This window comes from Lissotriton helveticus, chromosome 6, assembly GCF_964261635.1.
Source record: "Lissotriton helveticus chromosome 6, aLisHel1.1, whole genome shotgun sequence".
NCBI classification, from domain to species: domain Eukaryota; kingdom Metazoa; phylum Chordata; class Amphibia; order Caudata; family Salamandridae; genus Lissotriton; species Lissotriton helveticus.
In genome coordinates, this window is record NC_136067.1 from 1,755,645,538 (window position 1) to 1,755,657,425 (window position 11,888).

Sequence of the window (11,888 nt, forward strand, 5' to 3'; positions counted from 1 at the left end):
TTTGCTAATTGAAAGCGCCTCTGCATTTCACAAAAGGCGTTTTCCCGCCAACATGTACTTGTGCGCCTGCGCGGCACGTGCTGTAGCATTTACAGAGCGCGCACCGGCTGCTCCCGCCCCCTCGTTTACTCGGTGAAACGCAGCAGCTGGGGCCGGTCTTTGTTGCCATTCTCCTGGTGACTTCATCCGGCGCCCAGCTGGCCATTGTGCCCCGATATCATGAGTCCGAGCTGCGAGCAGCCTCGCGCAGCTAGGGGTGTCATGTGGGAGCGATTCTCTCGGGCCCCCACCGCCTGCCTAGGAGGCAGATGCTCCTTTTCAGCTCCTCGCGACTTGACATTGAAAGGGGGTGCTCAGACTCCCCACTGTGGTTAGTGGCAGTCACTTGTCTCACGATGTTATCTGCAGGTTGGGAAGGAACACTTGGGACTTGAAAGTTCAATACATAAACAAAGGGTCAGAGGAAAACCGCTAATCTGTGGAACTGCTGCACCATTAGTGGCGCGGAAAGGGTGCAACGTGCCACCAGGCAAGCAAACAAAACAGTCACTTTCCCCTGTCACTGTGGCTGATTAGGAAAAGACAGTCATAATTGAGGTGCAGTGGAACCTCATCCACCCCACAACTCAGGTGCCACTAATTATACTGGCCGCATAATAACTCTCTGGGTGCCAAGTTGGGTGGAGGATGGGGCTAAGGTCGGGTTGGACTGAGGCCTCAACAGGTTTTAGAGAAGGCGCGCCTATTCCATGTGCCCTAAGAATGACAGACACTAAGAAATGGAAATGCAGCCAGATATATATGGAAAAACAATGAATTGGCATAGAACAGGGGGTTTCTACCTCTAAGGCCCTTATAATGAATTTGTCTGTGAATAGGTGCTGTTTTTCACACCTGCTAAAATGGGTTTGGAATTTTTCGGGTGTGGGAACTGCACCTATTACCAGTTTTTGGGGAATAGCATGCAGATTGTGGTGTTTAGAGCACCAAAAACTACAGGAAATGACAAATCCCATAGTGTTTCCCTTATTATTCCCCTGCAAGTTTGATCTGCTGAAAGTTAAAGAAGGGTGGGGTATTTAATGTACCTGGTAATTACAGAGTTTGTTAGATGCCAAATAATTTGTAATTCAGACCCTTACGCAAACAGGGGCTTGCTCAGATTGGTGATCTGGAAACACTCACAATCGTGGCCTTTGTTACCCCCAAAGAGGCCTGCTCTCAAACTGTATTTTGCACTATGCGTAGTAGCACTACAATATTACTACTAACCTACTACAAAATTGTATTCACTATCCTACAGACAGAGGTGTACTCCTACACCTCTCCTATCTTTTATGTACGGTGTTCCCCGCCCGACCTCTGAAATGTCAGCAAACTTAGGAATACGCTTTAGTAGTAAATGAGAGCGAGACAGGGAGGAGTGGCTAGAAAATAGGGAATATTTATGAGTAAATGAGAGGGGTTTAGGGAGTAGGAAAGGGGGTTAAGGGAAGGCTGAGGAGGAGTTTATAGAGTGACATGCAACATTGCTTTAAATGGGAATAGAAATGTGGAGTCTCTAAAAGGGGAGTGGTCAAAGAAACTTAACTAGGAATCTTTTAGAAGCGCATGGCCTATGTCACGAATAAACATGCAAACTTAAAATCTTGAATAATGTAAAGTATTTTATATTGATATTTACCATTCAAATATTTTTACTAATTTATTTTCTAGTTAATAAACTTTTAAACTTCTCCCTATAGTTTAACATAGAGAGATATCTGCCTCAGTGGCGGAGGCCTTCACCATGTGTGAAAAGTTCCAAAGAGTAATGTAACAATTGTAATTTAGACTTCACCCCCTGAATTCAGGAGGTGGGGACATGTAGGTCTACATTTTTGAGTAAAGCAAAAAGGAGTAAAGTTAGTCAAAAGTGAAAGAGTAAACTTATGTGTGTAGAGTTACTCACATGTAAGTTCACCTTTGTGAATAGTCCAGTCAGTCTCCTCTTTATTTGGGAGTGTAGCCCAGTAGGGGGTAATCTGAAGCTTGTACACCATTACCTCTTCCATTCTTATTGAGGTGCAAATGTAGTAAACAAATGTATTACCATCAAAGGGGTAACTCTGAGCACATTGAATTTACTTTATAAACACATTTATAAACACAGTTTAAAAATGTAATTACCACACAGCTTTTTAAAAAATCTCTCACTTTGAGCAATTTTTAAGCTCACTTGCACTTTAATATGTCAAAAATATACGTCACATAAAAAAAATAAAACTGACAGCAAAATTGTTTTTTCCTATTCCTGTGTAGCTACGTTAATGTGTTGTTTTTCAGGCACATAAATACAGTCTAGATGTCAGGTCTGGACACTTAACCGCAATCCAAGTACGGGTGTTCTTCTGTCTGATGTACAGGCAACTGTATCCAGAAGCCATGATGTCACCGCACACTCATATATATGGTAGGTAAGTGTAGTTGAGCAGCTGCACCATTCATGAAGGAAAAAGCTAAACCCCCACACTGCCATAAAAGGCTATTACTATAATTTCAATCACAACATATGGAGACACCTCCAACAATCTGCACTTTAGGGCCTTATTACGAGTATAGCAGTCAACAGGACCACCGTACTTGCGGTGGCAGTCCGACCACCGCCCCACTGAGGGCCCACCTGCCGTATACTAAGTATGGTGGTTAGACCACCACAGGACTGCCGCCTCCGCTGGGATCCAGGATTCGCAGAGGTGGCGCAGCGGTCAGGAGCAGTAATATGCTGGTGCACCGCCGATCATATTATGAGTTGCCTGTCCATCACTCATTTCATGGCGGTGAGCTTGTCAAATAAAGGGTGGTGGAGACGCTCTAAGGGAGCCCTAAAGGGGTCCATTGCTGCTCCTGGGTCCGGGGGTGCATGCAACAGGGGAACATGATGTGTCCCCTGGAATTGCAACCCTGTTGCCGCACAGTGTGGCAAGGAGGTGGTCTGCATATTATGCCTAACAGACCCCCGCCATGAGACTGCCGCAGCACCGCCCGCCTGCATAAGTTACACTCGTAAGCTGGCGAGCGGGCGCACTACAGGCTTGGCAGTCCTCCTGTTGGCATGGAGGCCCTAAGGGTAGAATATTCTACAAACAGACTATTTGCCTTTGAAATAAAAAAAAATATGGCACAAGCCTAGATCCCTGCACAGAGGTAGCTAACCACTACACTTTACTAATAGAAAGCCCTTCCCACCAACAAAACAAAGACAAACTTAGCCCCCTAATGGATTATTTCGAGACACCTGGGTTGGCAGACTGTATCGTTCCGGACACAGACGTCAACCCAAATACCATGGTGGAATGTCTATGACCTACACTCTATACATTTATAGAAGTATTACAAAAAAAGCAAAGCTAACAACAATGACAAATGGAGGCAAATTGCTCCTAAAATAAGCAAACAAACTAAAACAATGTACAACATGCTACAATGTAAGGTCAACATCTTCAGAGATAACAAAGGAGTAGAATACTTGTAAATAATAGCCTAGAGCATATTATACAATAAATTGTAACCTAACAAATTCTCCAAAAACTATCACAGAATCTATACCAACATGATAAATCACTTTTTTAATAAATCAGAAACATAATATTTAATTACATCAGTCTAAAAATTAAATATAAGGCCAATGTTAATGAAGACTGAGGTTATAAAATGATACATACATTATCTTTAAAACATTTACCATCACCAACTAAAAAACTAAAAGACAAACTCAGTCCATCACATAAAGTAATTACAACACATAAACCACACAATTCCAAATAACAATCACATAATATTTACACAAAAAAATAAAATATAACAGTTCCTACCCAAACAAAATGAAATAGATAACACTTACGGTTTTGTAGCTGCAGATCTTCCTCTGTATCCACATAGTCAAAAATAGTAACCTATTAAAAAGAGGAGAAATGTTGTCCAAAAAGCCACCAAAAATGCAAAAATAAAACAAATCTCTTCGAAATACCTCAAAGCAATCCACGGTATCTATGAACCATTAAAAAAACAAGCAATAGAAACAAAGCACCACAGCGGACCAAGCGATAAGCACCTCTACTTCAACAGTCCCATAAATATTCAATGTCATGTGCTGTTAAACCTCCAAGACCTGCTGTGGTTCGGTCTCACTGGATTCCCAGATAAAGCTTGAAAAAAGAGACGTGGAGGCAGCACCAGACGTAAAGTAATTCACACAGGCCAAATATTCTAAAAATAGGTACTTCTTTTTATTGGGCTTTTTGTTTTGTTAGGGGTGCACAGGACAGCCAACGCGTTTCCCTCCCCACCTTAGGAGCTTTGTCAGGGCAGAGTCAGAAGAATAATAAACAACCAATAGTTAAATGGTCCAGACCAAAACTCGCAGTATATGGCTCAGTCATAGTCCAAATAGACAAGGGTAAACAGAAACAAAGATAAGTCTCACGGATATTAGTGCAGGAACTGAGCGCGGTAAAGGTCAGATTGCGTAAGATGCGGTTCCAGGTCAATTGAGTATATTGAGGCAACAGGCCTGGGCGTTTGTGACGGGGGACTCGCTGTGGAAGAATCTCACCCACGAGAACAAGTGGGCTTGGCAGCTTATTAGGGTCTGCCAAGACATCCAAGAAAGACCTCGTCTCTACGATTTTCTGTCAAGAACCCCATACTTATGTTGCCTCATTATACTCAAATTTGATTTCCTTTACAAAAAAAACCCGAAACTCTCAATGAGCAAAGGACACGTTCTTAAACAAAAACCTGTAGAGTTCAGAAGAAACCCACCTGTAAAACACATTGCATTCCCAAACATCTATATACATCACGCTTAATCAACAAAATATAAGTAGCATAACACAATTTAATATAACTTAACGATATATTACTTAAACAGTGTGCAAAAACCCCAAACTCAAGCTAGTGAAATACACTACTATTAATGGATCTAATTAAACAAAAAAACACAAACAACACCATAACTATCTTCTTGACCATCCCAAATCCCAGTCTCCTCAAAATCCTTAAAAAATCCTTAAAAAAAGAGTGAACTGTTCCAACAAACAGCAGCAACCCACTGCAACCTGGTTCCAGGAAAATAGACTAAAGTTAACACAAATAGATTACAAAATAGAATGTAGCAGTAAAAACAATGGCCGCAAAATGAAACTAAAAAAAAGTCTATCTCCCCATAGAAATGAATGAGAAATTATGTAAAAGTGTTGAATAAATGTATGTAAAAAATTACCAAATTATTAAGCATGTTAACCCCTTCGACGCTCATGACGAGCCCAGCTCGTCATGGAGTTTCCATTGACTTCAATGGAAATTACATTCAAAGCCATAAAACACCTTAGCATCCAAGTGGTTAAACATGTTAAAAGATGTTTTAAAAAATCTAAAGTATAAATTTAATTAATAGTAAAAACTATACACAATTATTTAACATATACTGAAAAAACATATGTTAAAATTATGTTGAAAATATTTTATAAAGCAATTTAAGAAATGTTAATAAAAGTGTTAAATACAAAAGTGAAAAACGTACAACATACAGTAGTATTTAAATCTAATTCACATTTTATTTAATAATAAAAAATAATTGAAAAATGTTTTATTTATTTAACTATAAATAAATGTTTATTTTAAAGTTGTAAGTAAGTAATTCTTTATTGCTCGATTAACAAAAATGATTGCAGTTACAAATATTGAAGCATTATTACTTATATTTTAAACAAGCAAAATAAAATCTGCAACAATCGCACATGGAAATAAATAATAAGAGCAATTAATTTTGGATAGTATTGTGCAAATATGCTATGGAATACATTACATTACATTAGGTTACAGAGAAAGGCCAATTCATAGAATTTCTACAAAAAACACAACTGGAGATGATGGCCATAGCAACAAAATTAACCACTATTATCTAAGACTGACCCAATTCATAGAACTTAGGCGGAGTAAATTCCATTGTGCAAATAAGCGGAAAAAGTGCGTTTTCAAAATATCACTTGGGTCAGAATCCCATAACGACATAGGTGCTGATTAATCTGTAATATCCATATTGTGCGAATATGCTGTAAATATGCATCAAAAGTTTCTCAATAACTTCAACTATACAGAACATATGAGCATCACCTGTAACATTAAAATGCAAATGCACAGCAAACAGTGTGGGATCTCAGTATTTTCTTGAATCCTATTATCTAAAAAGTCATAGGATCTATGCACAATATAATCCATTGTAAACAAACTATGATATCCGCACTTTGGAAATAATCTAAGAAAAAAACATCAAGGTTTTCACAATCGCATTTGAAGCTGGTTACCTCAACTAGAAGGTTGACACTATATGATACAGTAAGTCAGAAAACCTTAAAAAAGCCCTTATTAAATCTTAATTCATTAAGAAAACCCCTAAACTGCCGACCCCAAATGTTTATCAGCAATGGCTAAAAAAGTTATGAATTGGCATAGCAGGGGAATCAACCCGCCCGATAAACATAAGATCAGGGCCTGACGGGCCGATCTTACCACAGCTTTAAAAAATAGGAGTTTTAAAAAGGTGCAACGTATATTGAGTAGTTTAGGATACGCACACACTATATACAATAAGGGGATTCTTGTGACCACCCACACAGTCTACAGTTAGTGCTTGAGCCGAGGAATAAGCATTACGATATGGCTGGATTTGAAAGTCCTGATGTGAATTAATGACAGACCATGCATGGGTTTTGACCGCTCAAACCATTTTTATCTGCATTGAGGGAATTGACTTTAATATTTTTTTTTACATTTTTTAAAAATAGACATTGTCAAGTCAATCGACCTGATATGCAGATCAAGATTCTGAAGGCAAGATAAAATGTAGGTTTGTCAGGAAACAGAATAGGCAGAATTGATGGTTTCAAGCCTACAGATGCGCGCTAAAGAACCAGGGTCAGCTGTACACATAGTATACTTACATTAAAAGAAAGACACTGGCGACACCATAGACTGTCTTGTACACCAAACTCCAGTCTTATTTATGTTTGGTCAACTGACCCTGGGGATCCCAAAAATAGTTTTATATGCCTTGATAATTAATAAACCCAATAGTTTCCCGTCTATCCCCCTGCAAATAGGAGAGCCATATGTAATAGTTGGCTGAACCTTAAGAATATGTATGATCATATGATCGGCATCTCAGTGATTTATATACATGTTTGAAAGCATGAATTAGAGTTGCAGTTTTATCCCTTAAGTCTTTAAAATGATTTTTAAAAGAAAATCTAATGTCAAATAAAATGCCTAAATATCTATAGGTTTATACTACTTCAATTGGACCTCCTCTAGCCGTCCATGTATTGATCTTTCATTTTACTGGTCCAATTATTTTAAAGTTGAAATATGTATGTTTAAAAATTTAAAAATGTACATTAAATAAAGTTTGAAAAAATAAATAAAATGAGAAAAATGTGTTACATGCCTTTATTCTATAAAATAATTTAATTCATGATATTATTCCCTTCAAACATACAACTATGGGCCCGATTACGAGTTTGGCGGTCTTACCTCCATACAGCCGCAGCAGCAGTCCCAAGAAGACCACTGAGCCGGCGGTCTTCTGCCTGCCCTATCACGATGTGTGTAGACTGAACCGCCGACCACGTTGACAGAGTGTGTCAACTGGGCCTCCATGAGTTGCTTGGAGGCCACGTAATAGTGTGTACGAGGAAGAGGTGTGGCGCCGCGGCCAGGGCGACTGACTCCGGAATCTGGGGATCACGGTTCGATCCCCGGCACCGGCAGGCAGATTAGCCCAGCACCATGTGACTCTGGGCAATAGCTTGCTTAATCTTCCCGACGGCCCCCAGCGCCTAGAGACCCTAACGGGTGATTGTGCGCTTTACAAATGTGGATATTATATTATTATTATTAGTGTGTCCTGCCTGTGCTGTGGCAGACTGCAATGTTGGCAATGCGTAGTCTGTCGCTGTCAGGGCCGTGGGTTCAAGCCTAGCCAATTACGAAAACACAGTTGTACTGGTGGTCCCCTAGCAGCAGTTCCCCAAAGGTGGTAGGCTGCTGCGATATGCTGTCAGCAATGCACCATAACTGTGGTCATTGGATGGGTACAACTACAACACACCTGATGTCCATTAGCCAAGTGGATACAACTGAAAATCACACTTTAAAACACACCCCATTTCAGACCATGATCCTTTGCCATTCCACTGCAGCAAAGCAAGGCAGAACCCAAGTTTTTGGTGAGGATAGGCAGCTCTATTTTCCACATCCGTGTTACCACCCTCCACACACTTTTATTGCACATTTTTCCTCACATCCCTTGTTTTTTTGTTTCTTTTTTTCATTGCAACTTAGTTTAATTTGTAGTTATGTCACACCCAAAAAATCCATGTTTTTCAGGGACTGAGTTGTCAGGCATGGTGGTTGAAATTGTAAGAGTAGAGCCACAATTATTTGGATCCCAATTCCAACATACTGTTCTCAGTAAGAAAAGGAAAATGTGGTCCAGAATAGTTGACATAGTGAATACTGTCAACACCACTGTACACACAAAGGAAATTAGAAAGAGGTGGGATGACCTGAGGAGGAAGGTGTATTACGTGGCCTCCAAGCAACTAATGGAGGCCCAGAAAAATGCCGGTGGTCCTCCCAGCACCCCATTACAACTCTTTCCTGGGAGTAAAAGGTCTTGTCCATCCTACATTCTGAAGGCTTGACAGAAATACCACGGGGAGTGGAGTCTGGTAAGTCACACCTCACTACCAATACCTCAATGTCCTGTTTCCTCTCAACTCAGCTTTTGCCATTGTGTTGTGTACATAGTTTCCTAACATTAAACCTAAAAGTATCAGAGATGTTGGTTTTTCTGTGTTAATGTGTATTGTTGCATATAAGAGCACATGTATCAATCGCAATTACAATGCTCATGTTGGAATTCTGTCTTTAAGTGAATTACTATAAATATATAATTCCAGGACCCGTGATATCTGTTCAATACAGCTGGGTTGGAGAAACCTAAGTGTGCATGTGTGTTTGGCCAGCCTAAGACAGCCGACCAAACACACATGTGTACTTAAAGAAGTGCACCAACCAGTCCTCCTCTCCCCTCCCATGGCCCCGGCCCTACCCCTCTCTACGCATGCTGGCTCAGCCAGCAGGTGAAAATAAAAACAAGGATAGAATAAACAATGATAGATATTTTTCACCTGCTGGCTCTGAGCCAGTGGGGCAATGCTCCTCCGTCATTGCAGAAGAGCCACCCCATATGTTTTCTATTTCACAACAGGTCACTCTGGCAGAGCACCTGGGCAGAACTTGACCACGGAAGAGACTCCCACTCCACCCCAGGATCAAGCCCTCAGTGATGACAGCTATCCTGGAGATCTGGACGGGGATGACAATGCTGGTCCATCTGGTCAGCCTGGGCAGATGGCAACATTAAGTCTCACTGTGCCCACACCATCACCTTCCTCCCCAACTGTAACACCTCAGCCAAGCACAGTCCCACTAACCTGTATTCCTAGCACGGTTACATTCATTACATGCCCCCCAGTCCTGGATTCTGAGGTGACAATCACCAGCCCATCTAGAGAGGAGCCAGGAGCCAGCGGGAGAGGGCACCCTGGGACAAGGGCAGAAGCTCATGAGGGTAGAAGTCGTGAGTGGGGTACTGTGTGCTAGCTGAGTGGGGCCACTGGGGCCACCCACACCAGGCCACCATTGACGAAGCCTTGGGAGCCTATCAGAACTCCCAGGGAGTGTTGGGTCAAGTACTAACCCAAATCCAGGAGATGAAGCAGCTGCAGAGGGACATACACCATGAGTTGCAGGCCCATAACACCAACATGGGTTCTCACATAGTGATGCTGCAGGATATCCACACAAACCTGTTCAGGGCTTTTCCAGCACCATCTACCTCTTCCTGTGGTCCAGCATCATCGGGCCCATCAACATCTGTGGCAGCCACAAGAAGCGAAACCCTGCCTAATGAAGACACACCTGCAGACACCCCTGTCCCAGCAGCAGTGGATCCCCCTGACAATAGGGGAAGTCCACGCAAATATCCAGGAGGTTCGGATGGCAAGACCTCCACCACTGCTAGCAAGAAACCTCACACACAGTCCTTCAGTTTGTGTAACACATTCACTCTGTGGACTATTTCTGGACACATTTACTTTTCTAATGGGAGTAATATTTTGGACATTGGACTTAAAACAATTTGGCATCTACAACTATGGTTTCATTCACCATGACTGACTGACTTCTTCACTTTGGATTTTCCCTGTTTGGTTTTGCAAAATGTATATTTTCTCCTTATTCACTGCAATAAATACACCAGTCACACACAAATTGCCTGCTGTAGTATATCTCATATCTAGCAATGTATATATGTACTCCCACCCGAACTTTACAATGCCAAAAATATCAACTTGTGTAAGCATGGATATGTTGCATGAACACTATGTTTATCTCGGGATCACAACCATGTCTCAATAACACATACATACAAGTGTATTCTCATATACTATCTTTATTCCATTGTTCCAACAATAGGCTGGTGTTATGTCAGAAAACTAGCAAATCACACATTACTCAAATTTTCTGCATCGTGATCACATTTTCAGTTGCAGACCTTAACAACATGGAAGAAGGGTATACATCCGAAAATGTTCTATTAAAAAGGCAAAATAAAAAAAGGTTGATGTCATCAGTTAGAGCCATATTGCCTTCCTCACAAATGAAATCCCACATCAATAACACCATTAGACAGACACATGGCATTGCTACATTTTCTGATCCCAGGATCATTCCAATTCAGTGTTGCCGCATCTGGTGGAATGTCACAACCAAATGTCAGTGATGTGCCACAAGCACTTTCCCCTACAACGAGGGGATACATCAACAGCTACATACACTTTACACACAATGCTAATTCAGCCAATGTGAAGGGAGACTAGCATGATTTGGGCCCACAAAAACCTTTTGTTGGAGCACATAATGGCACACATATTGCATTAGGACCAACACGCAACAAGGAACAAGTTCAATAGATTTCTCATAACTTCCATCCGATTGTTGCGCATTCTGTCTTGGTACAGGATTTTTATATCCAAAGTCTGTGACAGTCATTCCCAGGTAACACCCATGTTTCCTTCGCACTTCCAAACAGCATCATATACCCGACCAAATAGATAGAAGTCAATCTTCACAGTGGCTAAATCCTCATGTCTGGGGAACTGGATGTAGCTGTCAATGTGTCTCATCATTGTTTAAAGCACATCTTGCAGAACACCACTGAACATTGGTTGTGACATACCACCAGATACAAGCACAGTGAACTGGAAGGAACCTGTGGCCAGAAAATGCAATACTGTCAGAAATTTGACAGTAGGTTGGATACATGTGGGGTTAGTGTTTTGAGGAAGGAGATCATGCTCCAACTGATGACATAAATCCTGTATGGTTTGCCTATTCAAACAAAACTTCTTGCTGGCATCTCTTTCTTATATGATCTGACGGTCTGGAAATGGGTGGTACACTGGAGGCTGTTGTCTCCCCCCTCTCCCAGGGAACTTATGTGTGGAGTTAAAACAATGTAGAACATCACAGTGTTCACAGTAACATATATGAAGAGTAAGCTAAAAGTAATGTGAAAAAACATAACTGAATCAGAAAGCATTACACATCATTCACATAATAATTGTCTATTGTTCAACATCCACCAATTATCTCCATTGTGCTCATCAAATGTGTCTGTACCATAAATGTGCACACTATACATCCAACAATATACTATGAGCACCTTCATATTGTCATTTTTGCTATTTCTAGTCAAAATACTGTCAACGGCAGTGTACTCT

The 11,888-nt window shown here is 41.0% G+C and overlaps 1 pseudogene; it reads left to right on the forward strand.

Annotated features, from left to right (window-relative positions):
* The first annotated feature begins 9,258 nt into the window (after positions 1-9,258).
* LOC144762862 (uncharacterized) lies at positions 9,259-10,280 on the forward strand (annotated as a pseudogene).
* The last annotated feature ends 1,608 nt before the right edge of the window (positions 10,281-11,888 follow it).